Here is a 22,662-nt window from a genome sequence, read left to right as displayed (position 1 = left end):
AGGCTGGGCAGGTGTGCGTTCTCCCCATATCTATCGTCGAAAAATAGCTATGATGCCTGATGGAGGCCTTTGCATTATTGACTTTCACGAGCTCAATCCCTGTGCAGTTCCTGTGACCACGAGCTTCTCTGATCCGTGCCTGTCCTTTTATACATACAAGAGGCATATGAACTCGCATATAAGCCTCGCCCGTTTGACCCTGCCCCTCACACTAGCAATGTGCACCGTTTTCCCACCCCGCCTTTACCCACACAATCCGCAAAATCCGCGAATCCAAAAATCCGCTGATTTTGCGGATCGGGAATTCGCAAATTCGCAAATTACAAATTCGCAAAATTCGCCCATGCTTAGTTATCCTTGATATATTGTTATTGTTCAGAAACCATTTTTATTAGGTGTATTTATAATGTACTATTTCAGTACTTTGCCTCAATTTCCTGTCAACAGAACTGATTTCATTGCAGTGTTTTTAAATCTCACAAGAGAGTGTAGTCCCTTTAATAGTAATTTCTAGGTGCAATTTAAGTCTTCTGTTGAGACATTATATGTGTCTAGATTAATTCATTACTGACTTTAGGCTAATTTACAATCCCTGTACACCACCGGAACGTCACTTTTTGTGAAGTTCTGGTGGCGCCCAGGGCATAGCCATACTTGCAAGTCCACGGAAAGCCTCCCTGCATACCTTTCCTTGCTTTGTATTCATGAAATGAGGCAATTCTGCAAGTCACTGAGTAGGCTCAAACTGTGTTGGGAGGGTATGCCCTTCACATTTCAGTGGGTGTTTGTAATGAATGTGCCATTTATGTGGATGGATGGCCTGATAATGACTGTCGCCCATCACCATCTCAGTCTTATTTAGCATATTTTAGCATAATGTAGTGATGTGTAGGCCTGCCTAGTAAGAACGAGCTATGAAGTAGGGTTTGATTATGTCCCTTTCTGTTTCTGACTTTATCTTGCTTAACAACAGCGCTTGCAATTGGCTTTGGCATGATCGTATGCTACCTTGCATACTGTAGTATTCTCAGTTAGAATACTCTATCAGAATTGTTATGTTTCCTATGTCTATTAACATTCTGTATGTGGGAGTTGGGCAGTGGTAGCGATGCATCATTGCACTGTAGATGTATAAGCTGTTTCTTGGAAATAAACTACTTCTTCATATTAATTCTGGCTACCGGATTACTTCACAATTTGGCGACGAGGATGGGATTCCCGAAGAAGAACCTCATAAGAAGATTGTTTTTTTTTCCAGACAGCGTTCTCCTCTCTCTAAGGTATTTTATTGGATATTGTGTGTTGATTTCACCTGCTGCAGTTTAATGAGCCTGTGCTTTGATTGCACCAGTGGGTGATTATTTACAACCATATGTTTTATCTTCGAATTTATTGGATTTTGCCTGGTTGTCACGGTCATGTGCTTAGTTTTGATTAAAGCGATAACAAGTGTTTGGTTCTGACTGAAGCGCTATTAAATTGGACTACGGTATTACTGGATAAAATACTGTATGCGGCTTTAATTTTTTATTTTTTTACCATTATCTGCCGCAGTTAAAGGATTTAACATCGACTGGCCAATATCAAGTTATAATTCTGTATCTTCGTTACATGCATTTTTTGAAGCTGGTACCTGTATTCCAGAGCGTGCTTGGAATGCATTTCTTCTTCATCTTTCTCTGCTGATGACGTCTTAATCATCGAAGGAGCACATTGCACCACGACGTCGCATTACGAGTGACGTAAAATGTCCAGCGGTCATTTGATTTTTCTGTTTACTTTCTTTTGTATGATAACAGTACATCAGCCTAAGCACGTCGGAAGCTTTCTCCTTTATTCACATTTGTTTTTTTTTTTTTCTTCTCAACTTTAACATCAGGTGAGAGGATTATATAGCCATCATTTTGGAGTTGTTTCAAGTATTATCTGCCGACTCGAACTGTGACTCGAACTGTGCATCAACATTTCGGATAGTAACCCTGACTTCAACATCGTGGACATCGGTGACTACATTTTTTATTTTAAATTGTTATTTTAACATCTTACTTTGTATTATTTAGATGTATCACATTAGATTTAAGTCTAGACTATTTAATAGTGCATCACTAATGTTTAGCAATTTATTTATTTAAGGTCACTTTCTATTTGTATCATTCAATATGTCCAATATTATTACTCCTCCACATTTTCAGTAGCAGGTGAACCAAAAATGGAATGGGACCTATGGTACCCAATGTTCTTAGCGTATGTGGATGTGTTAGAGGAAGATGGTTGTTCTCCTAAGAGAAAGCTTGCGCTTTTGAGAAATTGTCTGGGAGGAGCAGGGTTGAAGGAATTAGCAAATCTACCTCCTATAAAGAGTTCTGGTGACATTAATGTTTTTGAGGTTACTGTTAAACAAATGAGCATTAGATTTGGCAGGAAGATCAATACTGTCATGGAGAGGTTTACATTTTATTCCTGGGCTCAGAGAGAGGATGAATCTATCGAAGAATATGTAGCTGCATTACGCACTTTAGCTGGATTGTGTGCTTTTGAAACGCTTAATTTTGAACAAGTGTTGAGAGATCAGATTATGATGAAGACTAAAAGTAAGAAAATTCAAGAGCGTTTTTGGATGGGCATGGAATCTTCTCTAAGGGCTGTACTACATCTCCCTAAAGGAATTGAACAATCAGAAATATTGGTCAGTGAAATCATGGGACAAGTAGTTAAAAGTAAGGAAATAATTCCTGAAGTAGCAATAGTAAGAGACCATTCTATTCCTAGAAAATCTCCCTTTGTTCCTACTAAGAAAGAGAATTTTGGAAAAGACAACAAGTTTTGGGGAAAAATGCTCAAGTGGTTTGTTACAGGTGTAGTGGTACTGACCATGTAGGAAGCTACAAAGGATGTCCCGCATGGAATAAAATATGTACTAAATGTAAGAAACCTGGTCATTTTAGCAAAATGTGCAGATATTCACAAAAAGTAAATATAGTGTCATTTGAAGAAAGTGAGGATTCAGAAAAAGTTTCAGAAATTAACAGTCTATTATGTGTTGGTGATACTAAGTGAAAAAGTTTTCCCAGTGATAACATTTTGATAAATGGGAAAGAAATTTCTATGCTAATTGATTTGTGCGCTTGGCACAGTATTATAGGCAGAAATGTTTTTAACAAATTCGGGAGTACTACAAAATTACTACAACCTGATGTCCTGCCGGGTGGCTATTCTGGTCATAAAATTGACCTCGATGCTTTGATGTGGGCTGACATTAAGTTCAAAAACGGTAACCAACAGAGATCTTCACAGGACCCAGCAGGAAAGAAGAGGAAAACACTGCAGCTACGTTTCTGGTTAGCAGCGCTGGAGCTGAGGAGAGGGAGGGTATTGCGGAGCCTGGGGCAGCCTTTCCGCGTTGGTTCCTCGGATATAAATTTGCGCGGCACCCCAGGGGATGCAAGCCCTCAGGTAAGGCAAGATCACTCCAACTTATTAACATCGGAGGCGGATATAGTGGAGGGGTAATCTCCAGGAAAGAGAGGTAAGGCGGTTCTGGATACATTAGACCCTCTCTCTGTTATACTGTCAGGGCAAGTAGGGGTATCAGAGACGGTAGTTGCCCCTGACACATCTGGAAAGGGGCCAACCACCCTTAGTAAGGGGTACGGCAAGAGAGGACGGAAGAAAAAAAATCCTCTTCCTATTTAAATACAGAGGTTAAATGCAGAGGCACTAAACACATTTCAAAAATTAAGTCAAAATCAAAAACATCCATTACTGCATCAGCGAAAGGTTCTAAAATTACTCCCTCCTTACGCTCGTATTTCAAAGTTGTTCCCAGGATACTACATCTTACAGAGGATCAAGATATGGCATCTGTGGAGGCCTCCCCCCCAGCAGAGGCATTAGACATAGTCTCTTCTCTATCTGGGCATGGTGTTGTTGGGCAAGAAGGAGCAGAAGTAAAGGTTATAGAGCATGAGGCCTGTATGTTAGCTCTCGGAGGTTGGGGGGGGATGCCCAGCCTACACAAGAGAGTCTGCCGAGCCAGGAAAAGCATCTGGGATCATTGTCTTCTTCGGCTCGGGTGGAGTTAGAGCTGGGAACGATACCAGCCACCCCTTCAGGAGATCTAGTGGTAATGGATTTGACTGTCACGGCAGCTAGTGGCACTATAGGAGGAGAATCTACTGATGGACGGGGTCTTGCGGGCCAAGTCGAGGGGCCCACTGAAAGTCCCACGGATCAGACCGAATCCGAGGCCAAGGATGACATAACTCCAGCTTCTATAATGGCCATGTTTTCTGCTCTGACAGTGGAAATAAGAAGGGGTTTTGCAGAGTCTTAAGCAAATCAAGCCGAAATAAGAGCATACTGTGAGTCCCTCGATAATAAAATCGAGGGGCTTACCATTAGAACTGGGGTCCTCGAAAAGACAACAGCATCACTATCTATTTATTTGGACCAGGCGAAAGTTGACATCCAGAAGCTCTCTAGAGAGGATCAAGCATTGAGTGAAAGAATGGAAACATTAGAAAACAATGCAAGGAGGGGGAATCTGCGCATTTTGAACAGACCAGAAGGTTCAGAGGGCTCTGACATAAAGCAATTTATTACAGTCTTGTTGAAGGAGTCCTTGAGGCTTGAGCTGTCATTGGAAGATCTAGCATTGGATATCCAAAGAGTACATAGGGATCCCTTTAAACGCAGCCCCCAGAGATCAAAGCCTCTCAAAATACTAGTTAACTTTCACACATATGTTTTGAAAGAGCAAATTCTCAATATGGCGCTTAAGCAGAAATCTCTTGCTGGGAAGGGGTTTACTTTCTTAATAAGGTCGGACCTCTCCAGAATAACCTTAGAGAAACAATGGGAATTTGGGAGGCCTCTGGAGGCCTTCAGGGCGTTGGGGGCTACAGCCCAACTAACGTTCCCAGCTGCCATGAAAATTATGTTTAACAACAAGATGACTAACATCAGGTCAGTACAGGCAGCAGATGAACTCTTGTTGCAGATGGGCAGTAAAAATAAAAATAAAAAAAATATGAAGTCTAGCTTAAACAGCTGATTAGAGAGTTACTTAACTCTTTCAAATACTAAGGTGTAGCGATAGTTGCCCTAAAATGTCGTGGCCTTCTCTCTTTCTCTGGTGATATTTGTAGCTAGAGTACTGTTATTGCAAAACGTTTAGGAAGGGAAATATAATGATTCAATATTACTATTTGATTTAATCTTTTTTCACGTTTAATGGTGGGCATATTTCTCCGGGAGTTCACGGAGGGGCGCTATCAACTGGACATCGTTCCGGTTAGATATCGCAAGGGTTTTCCAGGGGCTGGGTGGAGGGTTTGGGGGGGTCACTTAGGTAGGACAGGCGGTGGGGGGTGGGAAAAAAGGAAAAAAGTCCTCAGTAAACCAAGATATGTTAGAAAGAAAGGGAATTTGAAGTTTTTTGGAAAGAAATTTGGGCAACAATTGATTGGATTAGCCTTATTTGTTTGTTCCTCTCCTCAGTGGGTTTTCAATGATAAAGATGGGTGATATAAAATACTTCTCCTAGAATGTTAATGGCCTGCGCACAAAACCTAGGGTAAATAAAATTATGCAATATTTGCGAGACACGGAGGCGCAGGTCATTATACTCCAGGAGACTCACTTAACGCAAATAGAAATGCTTGACTTGATTAAAAGAAATAGATGGATAGACTTCGCAGTTTCTACTACCCAGACCACTAACACCAGAGGTGTCTCTATAATCTTCTAAAAAGGGGCTAAAGCCAGGCTGAAATCTCAAGTGGTGGACCCAGGTAGCAGATGGTCCATCGCATCTGTGGTAATAGCAGGTTCTCAAATTACAATCTTGGGCTACTACGGCCCTAATCAGGATGATCCGGCTACATTGGAGGCTATGTTTTCTCATCTGCTTTCCTTTCCAGAGCCAACCATCATTGCTGGCGACTTTAACATCGTGTTGGACCCTGGGTTGGACAAATCTCCTAATAGTCGATCTTTAGTTTCATCTAAATCTAGGTCCGTGCTACATTCTCCAATGAAAACATACGGCTACCTGGATATATGGAGAGAAAGGTCGGGTCGTCAGCAAGGGGTGTCTTTCCGGAACTATAAATATAAGCACCAATCAAGGATTGACTTTATTTTAATTAGTCTGAGGCTGGTTGAGCATGTTAGATCTATTGAATATCTACCATTTTATGTTTTCCGATCATTCAGCAGTAGTAATGGAACTTGCTCAAGGTACGAAGAGATTGCTCGCTAGATGGTCCTTTGACCGATCAATTCTCTCTTCTCCAGATGATACGGCTTACCTCAATTTATAGACACATAACTTTTTCCTAATTAACAACGATTCAGTGACCACGCGGATCATCTGGGACTTGTTTAAAGCATTTCTGAGAGGTCTTATAACAGGGAAAGTATCCTATAAATGGAAGCAGTATAAGGAGCAAATCTCTACCATTGAAAAAGGGATTATCAATCTCCAAAGTCTCATCGATTCTAGTACTGGGGTGGATAAGTCCATCATAGACAGTCAACGAAAGGAAATGGCGACTTTGAAAGCCAGTTTAGGTTCAGTACTGAATCTCAGATTACAGCAGAGATGGGAGGCAAGCAAGTTGGCTCATTTTGAGTATAGCGAGGGTGCAGGCAAACTACTTGCCTGGAAAACCAAAGTTGGTCAGGTCCGGAACAACATAGACCTTATCACTGTGGGTAATAACTCCTCATCAGATGTTGAAATCAGGAAGGCCTTCAGGCAGTTTTTTGAATCCATCTATAAGGAGGACATTGGCACTCGGCCAGAGGAGGTCGAGGAGTGGTTAAGGCAAGTGGATCTACCCTGTCTTGCGTATGAACAGTCCCGATTCTTGGATAGTACCATCACTGAAGAAGAGGTTAGGGCTGCTCTAAAAAAATGCAAGAAGGGGAAGGCTGCAGGGCCCGATGGGCTACCTGCAGAAATCTATAGAAGCTTAGAGGCTGAGATAGTCCCCTTTCTCACCAAGCTTTTTAATCAGATTCTCTTGGAAGGATATACCCCTCCTTCATCATCGGATAGTGCATCAATAACGCTCATTCTGAAACCTGGGAAACCTAAGATTGCCTGTGAATCCTATAGGCCAATATCAATTCTAAATGTGGACTATAAGATCTTTTCCACAGTATTGGCCTCTAGGTTGGCTCTGGTAGCTCCATCGGTCCTTCATGCAGATCAAAAAGGGTTTGTAAAGGGGCGACAGTTATACAAATTGACGTATGACTTAATAGGCACAATTGATATAGCAGTGGCACAAAACTTGCCCTTGACTGCTCTCACGTTAGACGCAACTAAGGCCTTCGACAGGGTCAATTGGGTATACCTGTCGGGGGCCTTGGCCAAGTTTGGTGTGGGTGAGGAATTTTGCCGGGCGGTTCGGCTGCTGTATGGTAGCCCAGTGGCGAGCCTGTTGATAAATGGGGAGCTATCAGACCCCTTTTCAATAACTAGAGGGACCCGGCAGGGGTGCCCGCTCTCCCCCCTGTTGTTTGACTTTTATATCGAACCTCTTGCGCAACAACTGAGGAGATAAATTTCCATCAGACCTTTTTGTCACAGAGGGTGGGAGAGGAAGGTGGCCCTTTATGCCGATGACCTCCTCATCCTCACATCAGACGTAACTACTGCTCTCCCTGTAATATTCGAAGTGGCCCGGGGGTTTGGTCGGATATCAGGTTACCAGATTAACACATCAAAGACAGAGATGTTGGTCTGGAACGATGATGTGAGTGCATTGAAAGTACAGGCGGGTGAATCAATGCGCTATCTGGGCCTGAATATAATAAAGGATCTTAATAAACTTGCTACAGTAAACTTCACAGCAGTCGCTAAAGAATGTAGGAGATTAATGCAGTCATGGTTCCACCTTCAATTGTCTTTGATAGGGAGAGTAAACTTGATTAAAATGTTGATCTTGCCTAAAATTTCATTTCTTTTTAACACTATTCCCCTTTATTTTGACCAGACACATATATCCAAATTACAGTCAGAAATCACTTCCTTTATTTGGAACAAACAATTACCTAGAATAGCTTGGAAGAAGCTGAGGAGGTGTTTGGAGAAGGGGGGCTTAGCTGCCCCAGTCTTAAAAATATATGCCTGGGCGTTTCAGCTGTCTCATACTCGAATGCTAATAAAAAGGCCTACAGACTATGGGGTAGGCGTAATGTTTTCAGCCATGTTGGAGGGGGAAGGTCTCGGCCAGTCGGGTTATCTATTTACATTTGGCAACCCGAAATTTAAAAAAAAAGTTAAACTGAAGGTCCTCTATGGACTAGCTAAAATGTGGTGTGAGGTAACAAACTCAATCAAGCAGGGGTACTTTTGCGATAAAACACCGCTTTGGGGGTTACCTGAAAGCCCAGCCTGGCTAGAAGATATCCTAGCCATGCCTTTAAAAGAGGCAGGCCTTGAAGTATGGGGAGATCTCTTTTATGAAGGGGACCTGTTTTCATGGGAGCACCTCCAGAATAGGATAGGTCCAACTATTTCAAGGTTTAAATACCTACAAATAAGTAGCTGGACGCAGACCTATAAAAGTACACCATCCAAAAGAAATAGGTTCCCCCTTGGAGGGTATAGTCAATTAATTACCAATTTAGTGAACATCGGCCCGACTAAAAGCGAGATCTCACAATGGTATAAACTTTTAGTTGAGGAATCGGATGGGGAGTTCAAGTTACCTGCTCAGTTGTGGGGTGCATTAATAACTGACCAGGATGTGCAACAGCTTTGGTCCACCTCATGTGAGCTCGCAAAAAGTATAGTATAGCCTTCATAGCTTCGAAGGAACCATCTCTATACCCTCCATAGGGCGTATTACTCTCCCCAGAGACTATCTAAATTTGTTACAGGTAATTCAGTGGCATGTGCACGGTGTGGGCTGCAGGCAGCATCAGACATTCATATGTTTTTTGAATGTCCTCGGGTTGCTAAATTTTGGGAAGCCATAGGTAATACTCTTACAGTGTCATTGGGCTACCCTGTCACTTTTGATGTATCGTTAGTGATTTTTGGGATCTTGATAGGATTGCAGAATGCAGCCAGAAGGTTAGTGTTTTATACGGTCCTTTTAGCAAGGAGGGAGATATGTAGGAGGTGGAAGGACCCCTTACCCCTTCCCATGGAGACTGGCTGGCCTCTTGTCTGCAGACGGCACAAATTGACCTTGCTAGACCGGGAAATCTAAGTAAAAGAGCTTTTTGGCACATGCTTGTTTGGGCACAATAAAAATTCATTTTTTTTTCCCCCGGGTCCAATGATTACACTACTATGGTGCCTAATCTTTTTTGCACAGATATCCGGTCATAACCCGGCCCGGGCCTCGCTGTAGACCCCCCCAATGGTAGCCAAGATTGCGACCAACCAGAGACAGCTGAGGGATGCTTGGTCCGCCTTTCACGTTAGATCCCTTCCAGTTATAATACTGAGACAGCTGACTCATGGTTTGTTATATATGGCTTTCTTATACCATGGTGGAAATGAGGACAAAAAAAAAAAGTTCAAAACAGAACAACCAGAGGGAAGGTTTACGTTGCAACCAAAGGAGTATCCATTCTTGATTGGCCTCATCAGCAAGAAATGGGTATTAAGCTTGATCCTAATGCATCTCCACCTGTCTATGTTGTACCTCCTGAGGAAAATAAGAAATATGTTTCCTTCAATATTTACGGATAATTTAGGAGAGTTTGTTAACTTTTAAAAAAAAAATTATTCTCAAGGAGGGTGCAATTCCTATCCGACATAAAGTTAGAAATGTACCATTGGCAAATCGTGAGAAATTGAAATAGATTTTGTCTGATTTAGTATCTAAGAAAATTATTGAACGCATAGAATCTTCTCCCTGGGTTTCGCCAGTGTTTTTAACGCTCAAAAGTAATGGTGAGCTTCGTCTGTGTGTGGACCTTTGCAGTTTGAATGAGGAAATGTGGATTGACAGGCACCCTTTACCCCATATTCAGGAGCTAATTTCCACACTTTCTGGTGCTTGTGTTTTCTCCGCTATAGATCTAGCTAGTGCCTATCACCAAGTGGTCCTACATGAGGAATCAACATTTTTAACAACCTTTATCACACCTGAAGGTATGTTTCAGTATTGCCGCATGCCATTTGGCTTAGCCAGCGCGGCGTCTGTCTTCCAAAGATTTATGAAGGAAGTCCTGGACGGGTATGTTGGTGCAATTGCTTTCCAGGATGACATTCTAATTTTTGGAAAGGACTATGAAGACCATGATAAGAATTTGGGGGCATATTACCAAGAAATAGCGATAATTATCGCTAAGCAGGGTTAGCGGCAATAATTTTATCGACGCGCTCTGACGATTTTTATCGCTGAGATACCTTGCTATTATAAAGGTTTATCTCAAAAGCGATAAAAATCATGCGAAATGCATGAATATCGCTGAAAAATCAGCGATATTCATTCATTAGCGGCCAAATGCTCTTAGCCATGTTATCCACCTCCCATTGGATAACATGGCTAAGAACTGGTCAGAGCAGGTGTTAGATTTTGGCGATAGCGGGAATATTTCCATTGCTACGCCTGTGTTGGTAATAGGAGATAGCGAGGTTACAGGTTGGGAACGCCCACTTTGCATGTCATTAGCGATAAATATTGCTGACATGCAAAGCGGGCCCCAAACCGCTTGCTATCGCCTATAACTGTCGCTAACATCAGTTAGCGACAGCTTGCTAATAAAGCGATAGAATTATCGCCGCTAAGCGAGCGATAATTCATTATCAACACCCTTTGTAATATGCCCCTTGGAGTGTTACAATGTGTACAGGGAAAATCATTGACCTTGCAAAGTGGAATATCTTGGTCATGAAATTTCTTCTCAAAGTATCTCTAATGCTCCTGCTGCATCAACAAAGGAACAACTTGTTTCATTTTTAGGACTTACAGAATTTTATAGTAAATTTGTACAAGATTATTCCTCCAAAGTTCATCCATTTAGATCTTTGCTAAAGAACAATTTAAAATTTGTATTGAACAAAGAACAACAGTGTGCTTTTGAATTCCTCAAGAAAGAAATTGTGAATGTTCCTTTCCTAAGACCTTTTGAAATTGGTAAAGATTGTATTGTGTCTGTGGATGCTAGCAATGTTGGTCTAGGCTCTGTATTAATGCAAAGGAACATGGGTGAAGAATATGTGGTTTCATATGCATCGAGAACTCTTCGGGGTGCTGAATATAATTATTCTATCATTGAAAATGAATTGTTAGCGTTTACTTTGGCTGTGCAACACTTTCGACAATTTTTGTGGGGTACCAAATTTCGTTTGCGAACTGATCACAAGCCATTAATTAATATGCTGGCAGTTGGTGGTGGTAGAATCTTGACTGCTCGTTTGGCACGTTTGCCTGCAAACTTACAAGAATATCAGTGTGTGGTTGAATATGTCCATGGTTGTCTTAATGTACATGCCGTCTGTATGTCTCGATTACCGTTATCGGACACCCTTGATATCGCCAATATTGGATTTGATTGTGATGTAGCGTTTTCTATTGAAGATGTCAATGGGGAGAATTTCATGGTCTTATCTGATGTTATTTCCGAAACTGAGGGGAAGGCATCTATGTGTGAAGAAAGTAACTTGTCTGATATTGTAGAATTCATGCAACTGGGTTGGCCTGAAGAACGTAAATTATCTGGTGATCTTTCATCTTTTTGTAAAATAAAAGATGAACTTATGTTTTTTCATGGTTTTGTAACTAGAGGTGATAAAATAGTTCCCCCATTAAAGTTAAGAGAGAAAATTATTTCCATGGCTCATGAATGTCATATGGGGATGTCCAGCACTAAAAGACGTATTAGAGAGTTCTATTGGTGGCCAGGAGTTGATGGAATGGTTGACAAATGGGTTAGGTTATGTCATCGTTGTGCCAAGAGTGATAAATCTGTCAAACCTATGGCTGTTGATGTTTCTCCTATTGAATTTGTTATGAGTCCTTGGAAAAAACTTGGGATCGATATTATTGGTCCGCTTAATTTGTCTGCCTGAGTTGAAGGTGGTTGATACGATTGGTTCAACACAAGTGATTGAATTTTTAGATGAGGTTTTTTGTAGGGAGGGTATTCCTGCAGAAATAGTTTTGGACAATGGTCCTCAGTTTATCAGCAGAGAGTTTGATTTGTTTCTAGAAAGATGTGGGATAGTACATAAAAGAGTGTCCAATTATAACCCTCAGGCCAATGGTCAAATAGAACGCTTTAACAGAGTTATTAAAGAGTCTATTCAACTAGCAGTTAGAAGTGGTTTGGAGTGGGAAAAAGCGTTACGTGCGACTCTGTTGTCATACCGTACCCCTCCTAATTCTGTTACTGGTTTATCTCCTTTTGAGATGTTGCGTGGTAGAAAACCTGGATCAAAACTTTTCACTTGGTGGATGAAAATTAAAATTCCTTGTGATTCTTCATTTGATTCTTCTCAGGTTAGAGATAAAGTTTTGAAGTATCAGGAAAAGATGAGAGGTAACTCGCTGCAAATCTCTACTCATAGTTCAAAGGTTAAGGTGGGAGATTTTGTACGTGTCAAGTTTGGTGGTTTTTATGGCATTAAGTGGGCCAAATGGTCTGATCCATGCAAAGTGTTGGAAGTTTTTAGCAAGGCGGTAAGAGTAGAGGGTGGTAAGTTTTGGAATTTTAGACGTATTTCTGTATGCAGAACGGGAAATTCTAACGTGATTTCTCAATCTTGTCCATCCAAGTCTTGTGATAATTATGAAAACTATTCTGCCATGTTAGACACCTTTGGTTGTGATTTACCAACTTCTGATACTGTGGTGTCTGGTTCTATGAGTGCAAGCAATGATCAAGATTATTTTCCTTGTATACCTTGTGACAATGATAAAGTATGGGTAATGTTGTTGCAGAACCTAGCAATGTGGTTAATTTGAGGAAAAGTTCTCGTATCAAACATACTTCTGTGAAATTGCGGGATTTTGTTAATTAATTTGTCTTTTATTTATTTATTTATTACGGTGGAAGGTGTGTAGTATTCTCAGTTAGAATACTCTTTCAGAATTGTTATGTTTTCTATGTCTTTTACCATTCTGTATGTGGGAGTTGGGCAGTGGAAGAGATGCTTCCTTGCACTGTGGATATATAAGCTGTTTCTTGGAAATAAACTACTTCTTCATATTAATTCTGGCTACCGGATAACTTCACATACTAATTTTGTTCTTTTGCGTGAATAGTGGCTTATGCTCGAGTGACTCCATTTTCTGAGCTGTCACCATTTTCTGAGCTTCACTAGGTGAGGAGGTTATGTTTTCCTTTTCACTTGTTTTTCACACTCTACTGACTAGAGAGAACAGGTTCTTGTCAGAGGAATGTGCTCGCTCTGCTCCGAAGCCATAACAGATGCCTGGCCAGCTGAAGCTACGGCCTTGGTGCGGTGCGGATTCTGATGGGAAAAGGCTCACCAGGATCTTCGTCTTACGTTTCCACTGCTACTAAAGGAGGTGTCCGGGTTCTGTTTGGTGGAAATTCAGCACAGGGCAGACGTGCAGCTGTGGTGGCGAGGAGTATAGTGTCACTACTGTCTCCTAGTTCGGCCGAACAACCGGACTCCCCTTTGGCGAAGTGGAGCGGGATGAACAGACAGTTGGTGAGGTATTCCACTAATTTCTAATTTTCCTACTGTTCTTGCTTACTATAACATTATTTTCTGGTTCCATACATTTATATACATATATTACTACATATGTTTTCCTGATTGCGTTTAGTAATCGCCTAATTGCTAGTTAGTTGTTGGCTAGAAGTGGTACAGATTGGCCTACCGTGTATCATATATTACTAATAAAATTCACCCCAGACTTTACCAATTGTTTCTTTTCCTTGTGGTGAGAAGTACTGTGCCTGTTGTATGTGGTTTTTCTTAGGTGAGTATTCTGTGGCAGAGAGGATCAGCTAATTTCCTCATGCCAGCACTTGTCGTCAGGAAAATTGTTATTGTATAAGTCCTCTCAGCAAGTGACAAAGTATACATGTAAAATGTTTTCCGACCTTGGGTAAATATTGTAGAATATAGTATTTTTTGGGTCCCAAGGGGGGAATGTGCTTGCATGACCTGATTATTGGCAAAAATCGGGCTATAACAGTGTTCCCCCACAACGCCTAAAGGTTTTGATACATTTCCAGACTTACAACATGGCATATATCTGGAAATGCGTTAAAACTCTACACCTCCCTAGGGGTGGTATAACAAGGTGAAATACATTTATTTCATCTTGTTTTTCCTCTTTCCGTGTGTGCTGCATTCTGCAGCGCACATAGAAAGAGGAAAACATCTCCAATGATTGTTTTGGTGAAGGAAGGTATCCCTTCCTGCACAAAAACAATCTTGCCACCAACATACACACTCTTGCACCATGCTTCCCATGGCTTCTAATTGTGCAGCGACTCTGGCTGAATAGACAGGAATGCGCAGTATCTTGTTAATACAGTGCATTCCTGCCCTTTTGAATTGAAGTAGGCAGCACAGCAAAATTACTTGCAGTGCTGCCCTAAACCGATTATTTGTAAATGTGTCCCTCTGTATTTTCCTGGTATAGGTAACATTGATGATTAAACTGTGCAGGGGCTATGTCTATAAAGGTAGATCTGGCTCCATTGCTTGACTTGCTCCAAGTGTTAGCCCCTGTAAATGCTCCCATGACCCAAAGGTGAGTAGTAGTTGTGCCCCTGGTTGTGAGTGCAGTTAGGTGCATAAAATATACAGGCGGTGTAGAATCAAGGATTGAGAGTGCAACGTTTTATGTTAAAATGCTACTATCTGAAAAAGGCATTTATGTTTTTTGGCCATTTTTTCTGTAATTGTAAGGGAGAATTTCTGGTCCTTCAGCAGCACGATTATAAGACAAAATAATGGCACTGCGTATTCTTACTCCAGTGTTAACATGATGCTGTGGCCTTCATAGAGCTACTCTGCAATATCCAAGATCAAAGATACCAACTCCCTGTGCTTGATGTAAAAATCATGTTCTGTAAGGTCAAATTAGAGAGTTTAAGGCCTGATACTATGTTAGCACAGCTCTCTGCAAGGCACATTATTACGATTTTTTTTAAAAAGAATGGGCTTTGGCTTGACACAGAGGAGTATCACTCTCTCGCCAGGGGAGCGGAGGGGACCTAGTGGACTTCCATGTTTTTTGCCTGCTTCCCTTGCATCTTCGGAGCAGTGCAGGCTCTGATTGGTCTAATTTTCCTCTACCTCCATTAGACACCACACAGCAAACATTTACTATGGTAGGCTGTCTTGGACTGAACTTTTTGCTTTCCTCCTAGTCTTTTTTCTGACCTGGTGTTGGTGGTTTAGGACTCTGGGCACTGTAAAGTGTTTGTGCTCTGCTATGGTAAACATGGTAAGATTGGTCTACACCTGTTTGGCATATTTAATTTACCTGTCAGTCGCTTGTAAAGTGGTATCTCAGATACCCAGGGCCAGTATATCAAATGCTACTGGTGGGCTTGCTGCGCTGCTTGCGCCACTCACCAAAGTAGCCTTTCAAACCTGTCTCAGGCCCCTGCCATTGCAGGGCCTATGTTTGCAGTTTACTGTCACAGTGATGTGGCAGGCAAAGTGGTTCCCACATCTGCGACCCCCTTTTACTGCATGTCAGTCACCCCTAAGGTAGGCCCTAGCTAGCCATATGGGCAGGATGCATTGTAGGTATAAGGTAGGACATGTACCTTAAGTGTGTGACATGTCCTGGTAGTGGCAAACAGCAATTTTGGTTTCTCACTTCTGTGAGGCTGCCCTCTCATTGGAATGCATTGGGGATTCACTGATAAGTGTTTCAGTAGTAATTCCTGATATGAGAGGAGCAGTGTGGTCAAGTTTGGAATGTTTGGAATAGTGATAATAAGTGCTGCATAATGGTGTGTGCAGATTTATGATTACTATTTTATATGTCACTTTTAGAAGTTATTCAGAAAAGGGGGTGGTGATGAACAGAGTGTCTGAATTAAGCAGACCACTCTTACCCAGTCCAAAGATCAGGGCTTGATCCATCACCTTTTTTTTAGCTCACTGCACCATCCCAGCTCAGAAACTGGCTACATGCAAATTAGTCTGTTCCTGTCCCAGTGCATGATGGGAACAGGGCAAACCAAACTACCAAGCCAATTCTTATACTGGGAAGGAAACAAGCTTCCGGGGACCGGTTTCTGGCATTTCAGCCGCCGTCGGCCCGGCTTGCTTGAATCCTGATGGTGCAATGAGCAAGGGACTCACATCTGAGTATACCCTTCCACGCTTATGGTGGACAAAATGATTCAGAAAAGGGGGTGGTGATGAACAGAGTGTCTGAATTAAGCAGACCACTCTTACCCAGTCCAAAGATCAGGGCTTGATCCTTCACCGTTTTTTAGCTCACTGCACCATCCCAGCTCAGAACCTGGCTACATGCAAATTAGTCTGTTCCTGTCCCAGTGCATGATGGAAACAGGGCAAACCAAACTACCAAGCCAATTCTTATACTGGGAAGGAAACAAGCTTCCGGGGAGTTGGCATTTCTGTGTGCTAAGTGTCTTTGCCTGCCTGATGTGTATTGAATGTCTGGCTCTGGAGTGACAGGGTCTGGTGAGGTGTGTGGCTACAGAGGAGCAGGGTGAGTCAGTGCAAGGCTGAATAGGCAGATCTACATTTAGCATAGTGGGAAGAGTAGCCCCTGACCCTGAATGAGTCTGTGCCTGCCTGGCTCAATGCCGACTCCACCCCCCTGTGTTGTGTCTGAGGACAGAGCCCAACCTGACAAAGGAAGGTGGAAGCCTATAAACAAAGTGCTTCAGTACCCCCAGAACCAGCTGGGACTGGTTCCTCAAGCCCCGTGCAAGGGTAGAACAAAGACAAACATAGGATAAATATTGGGGCTTTGACCCCATTTCAGGGTGCTGTTTTGGGTGCTTGCTTGTGCCTGTTGGGGGCTGGAAGGACTGCTGGGTCAGGAGGAACCACTGTGGGACCCAGCTGCTACTTCCTGAGGGTCCCTACATGCTGGCCTGCCTGCGCCCAGCTCTGCCCCTCGGACTTTGAGACTTAGTGCCTCTTGAGTGCTTCAGGATTGCCTGCCTGGTGCCAGGAAGCAAGAGGAGCACCGGTGCCCCGCAGCGTTGGCTCACACTGCCCCGACACATGAGAAGTACCCCAGGGGTCTTGACGCCTGTTGTTCTGAGGGATCCCGCATGGGAATTCCCCCTTTCTGCCTAGCAGTGGAGCAGGAGCCTACCCCACATTATGGTGCACATAAGAGCCGCCACCACAAGTGACCCAGAAGCCACGTGCCTGTTGCCTGACTGTGGGCGGGGCCAGGGAAAGGAAGCTGACGACTGGCTGAAGGAGAGACAGCGCGATGCGGAAATCAGGCAGAGTTGTGCTTGGTGGTGGGCGGGAGCCTACCCTGCATTGGTAAGCTTCAAGTTTGAGCCTCGCAGGCTCACAGGAGATGGACCGGAGCCTCGCAAGATCCCCACTTAAGTCGTGCATCACAGGCAAAGTGAGAAGAGTCCCGGTGAGTGGGGCTCCTTGAGGCGTGCTGTGGGTGCTAAGTGCACAGTAGCACCCCAGCGAGAGGAGGGGCTCAACTAGAGCCTCGTGGGCTCTCGGCACAGATCGGCAGAGCTCTCCGTACAGGACCAAGGAGAACAGCCCCAGTGAGTGGGGTTGAGATTTGAGCATGAGGAACTCCGGTAAAGGGGGGCTCTCAAGGCACTGTGGACGCCAATGCACCACGAAAGAGCGGGCAGCTGTAACGATGGGGGCATTCTTATTTTTATGACGAGGAAGGGGTGAGATGCACCCCCCACCCCCTTATGATTCATGCGCATTTGTTGTGGTTGCATTGGCAGCCAGAGGACCAGTGGAAGGCCCTGTGATTAGCAAGCCCTAACTTTAGACAAGGGCATTTGGGACAGCCCATACAGGCCCCCAAGGTTGGCCAGAGGACCTGGGATCATTTTGTGGTTCTGTAGGGTGTACACCACAGGAGTATTACTGTTGTACCCTGATTAGTAGGTTGTTGCATAATGTGGAATGCCTAAAGCGATTTAGGCCTAGGTGCCTTTACCAGTAGTTACTGGTTGTTCTATTATTTGTGCTTTCTAAGTGTTCTGACAGTGGCTCAATTGGCCCTGTCGTGTATATAATCCCCTGTAAACTACTGCCTAGTGCCAGTTGCCACAGTGTATAATTGTGATTATGATCTCATGTGTTTATGAGTAATACAAAGGCTATTTTCCACCTTGTGTGGAGTTTCTTTTGTATTGTGCCTAGTGTGTTGCTGCTGTGTGTGTGTGTGTTGCACAAACGCTTTACACATCACCTCTAAGATAAGCCTGACTGCTCCTGCCAAGCTACCATGGGGGTGAGCAGGGGTTATTTTCAGCATGTAACTCCCTTGGCCTGACTAGAGTGGTGGTTTCTGCCTGGTTTAACCCATAATAGCAGGATCTGTGAATGAGTATACACACATTGAGAAAAAAAATTCCTAGCCACACAATATACCTGCAAGTTCTATGTTTCTCTGTACACTCTCTTTTTCTACACATACTTATTTCCTTCCTTTCTTTGTCATCTATTCTACTCTCTTACCCTCCTTTCCCATCTACTTTTCTGCATTTCCTCTCTCTTCCTCCGCATCTCTTCTATCTATGTCTTACCCTTCTTTCTACCCATCTTCTGTCTAATTTTCCCGTCCTCCTGTGTCTCTCTTTGCTTTCACATCCATTTCTTTTCTTTGCGTATCGCTCACTCTATTGCTCATCTTGCTTTCCTTCTCTTTGCCAGTCTTACTTATATCCCCTTTTTTGTATCCATATGTCTTTTTACTTGTTCCCATATCCTATGTTTCTCTGGGGCTTATGTCTTTCCCTTTTTACTCTCCCTAGTACCTTTCACACTATTGTGTATTCCTCCCACTCCCTTTCCTTTTCTGCCTTCTTCTTCCCTCTTTCATTCACCTTTCTAGCGCATGCTGCTTTCTATTCTTTAGCATTCTACATTTTCCTCCTGCTTTTTATCTCAGTACTGAATCTGCCCTCCTGCTCTCTCTTTCTGTTCTGTGTTCCCTTTCTTTACCATCCTTTTTAATTCCTACAATGTTTTGTTCTTCCTGCTTTTTCTCTTACTTCCTCTCCAATCCCTTCTTTTTCTATTGTCTTTCTTTCATTTTTTTCTTCTACACTGACAAATTGCTCGATCACATTGCCCACACCAGAGAGTCCCTGCTGTGCTCTCTATTCCTAGAGATTAACTAGAGATGTTGGTGCCAAGTTGGCCTTTTGAATAAACTACAGGTAGTACGAGGCATGCTGGGGTTCTGCACATCTTGTGCTATAATAATCCTTGAACCAACTTCACCATGGATAGCTATACTCCTAGTTCTAAGGACTATGAGGCTGGGTGTATCATAACATGGGGACAATGGAATAAAGGATGTGATAGTTATTAAGGCTTCAGGGATCTTTGTAATTGCCTGGGGAGGGATGATTCGCATGTAGCTTTATCCTTTATCTTTATCCTTTGTTCATCCCCTTTCTATACCTTAATATATTACTTTAGTCCTATAGGCTCAAGAGAAAGGCTTTTAATCCAACACTTTTTTGCATATCTTTTTTTCTTGATGATGAGATGGTGCTTTGTTCTGACCCAGTGGTTTTGCCCAAGATTGCTTAAATGCCTTTTCTTCCTCATGAAACTGCTCTGCTTGTTTCTGTGCCTTCCCCTTTGCTTCCTGAGAAGGCCCTTATTGGGCCTGGGATCCTTGGCATGGTTTCCTCCTGATTTCTTTGCTTTAGACCTCCTGTTTTTGCTAAATTAATGTTTGCTGGCTGTAAGACTTTGCACACATAACCACTGCTAACCACTTCTAAAGTGCTTGTTCTCCTTCCCTAAAAAGTAGTAACATTAGCTTTTAACAAATTGGCATATTAATCTACTTATACATTCCAGGTATAGTGGCAATTCCTATGCCTAGGCCTTTAAATTAAATGTTATTAGTAGGCCTGCACAGTAACTGTGCTACTGACTTAAGTAACCCTTTAAACAGGTGTCAGGCCTGATATTGCAAAGCCTGTGTGTGCAGTTTAAACTGTCACTTCCACCTGGAAAAATAAGCCCTTTGCCAGGCCCATACCTTCCTTTTTAATACATATACTCCAACACTGGGGTATGCCCTATACAGCCCAGCGCGAATGTTGCAATCTATTTAAAAAGCTGGACATGTATTTTTAAGTTTTCCATATCCTGGTAGTGAAAACCTCTTACATTCGTTTTTCACTTCAGCAAGGCAGATCTCTCCCGTAGAATAAAATGGAGTTCCTTATTAGATTTTATAAGTCTAATTTCCAAGTGGGAAGAGATAACTCGTTCATGTTTGGTGTCTCTAGGATCCTAATTTAAAAACCTAACTTATGGTGAAGTCAGATTTTAAACTACAATTCAGAATTTTTTTTTAAACTTTGTATTTCTTTCCACTAGCCATTTGGTGCCTGCAGCCTGTCTCATGACTGGGTCTAGTTGGCAGTTGGGCATTGTGTATTTCTTCTATACAGCCACACACAATGAGAGCTAAGTTGTGACTGGATGGGCCATCACTGATAGGGTGGAACGGAGGAGCTGGGCTCATCCACACTTACACCTGAATAGGCTATGACTTGTTTTCCCCTGAAAAGGCTGGAACCAGTGTCAGGGCAGAAGGGCGAGAGTGCACTTCAAAGACATGCCTCTATAAGCTTCAGCCCACTTTAAAGGTATAACTGTGTACACAAGAAGGACATTAGACACCACCTCTTCAGTACACTTCTGGACCTGTGGATACTCTTCCAGGAAAAAGGAGTGCTACTCTTTTTTACCTCTGCCAATGCCTGTTCTCATCGGGAAGCCGACCTTCTTGCTGCAAAGTCTACGGGGCGGACTCTCTCGGGGCTTTCTTCGCTGTGCAAGATGGCTGTTCCAGGGCCCCGGGGACCACAACTACCAGCACCCTCGAGTGGCGCGTACCGCCCACATCATCGTAAAGCGCCCAGATGCACTTAAAACAGCTGTGCGCCTCCCGCAGCACGGGACGCGACACAGGCCAAGGGCCGTCAGAGGCTGGAAGAGACCAGGCCGGGCCACCCCTTTGACACTCCTGACCAGGGAATTGAAAGGTACTGTGGCAGTGGCCAAACTTGTATTTTGATACTTACAGAGGCACTTTAAAATATTTGCAGTTTGCACACAACGATCTTCTTTGCTGCTATTCTGCTTTAGACCCAGAACTTAGCACTTTGCACTTTGGACTTGGGCACTGATAGGTATTGTGGTAGCGGCAAAACTTATATACTGATAATTACGAGGCACTTTAAAATATTTGCAGTTTGCACACAATGATCTCCTTTGCTGCTATTTTGTTTTGGATTCCTGAACTTAGGCTGGGCTGGGCCATGGCTCTTTGTTGCTTCGGTTGGATACTCACTTGAAGGTACTGTGTTTGCTGCCTGAAAGGGGAAATCCTTTGAAGGCTGACTCCCTCACTCGTGATGAACTGCGATCTCTTTATTGGTTTAAGCGCTAGTTGTTAGTTGTTATAGTGATATACTCTGTCCCTGTATAATCAAGCTATTATGGGGAAACGGAAAACTGTAAGTGTCCCACCCAAAAAGAAGCAAGGAAAAACTGGGGAAGGGCCATCTTTATCACTAAAGAATTATCCTACTGGTGCAATGGGTGCCATTGGAAAGCAAATATCTAACGTGGAAGAGGTTATGATTTCAGATAAATCAAACAGCGTTGAGGGGCCTACAGTACCTGCTATTATCAGCATTGATACTGAAACGACTACTGTTGCTGAAGTGGTTAATATGAATGGTACAGTTAGTTCCAAAGCTAAAAATAATTGTGTGGTTAACATTTCCGATCATATTGAATGTTCTGATTCAGAAAGTGACCTGCAGCCGCCCAAGAAAAGATCTAGAAACCCTGATAATCCAAATAAGCAGGACTTAATACTGTAGTAAGGGATCCAAAAGAAATCCAGGTACAAGTAATAAATTGATGAGTGAGATTTATTCATCAGAGGACCCATGACCAGTTCCATTAACAAGCTCTGCCAGGGTTCAAATGATGCACATTACATTCTATTGAAAAAACATTCTTAATACAGAACATCAAAGCTAAGAAGGTTCTTGTACATTCCTTAAAGAAACCAACACAATTAAATAGCTTACCTATATGCATATTACACATCACCCTTATAACAATTCTTATATATATATATATATATATATATATATATATATATATATATATATATATATAATCATTTAAATGAACAGAAAACACATGTACAAATAAAATCAAAAGTAAAATCAATAATACACATAATCCCTGAAACAAATAGGGGCTGACCTTACTCGTGTGCTACACCTGTTGACATTAACTCCACAATCATTAGAAATGATGCATGAAGATTCTGATGCAGGAATTATGCTAGCACTGGAAGGGAAACTGTCAAATGAATCACCTCTATCAAAAGTTTTGTCATGCTCTTGAACCACTAAAGTATCATTATAACTAGACATTTTCAAACCATCTAGATCAAACGAATCTTGTCTCTCCGACACTTTTGTAGAAGA

This window comes from Lissotriton vulgaris, chromosome 2_1 (assembly GCF_964263255.1).
Source record: "Lissotriton vulgaris chromosome 2_1, aLisVul1.2, whole genome shotgun sequence".
Lineage (NCBI taxonomy): Eukaryota > Metazoa > Chordata > Amphibia > Caudata > Salamandridae > Lissotriton > Lissotriton vulgaris.
The sequence above is the reverse complement of the archived record's forward strand: the minus strand, read 5'-3'. Positions refer to the sequence as shown.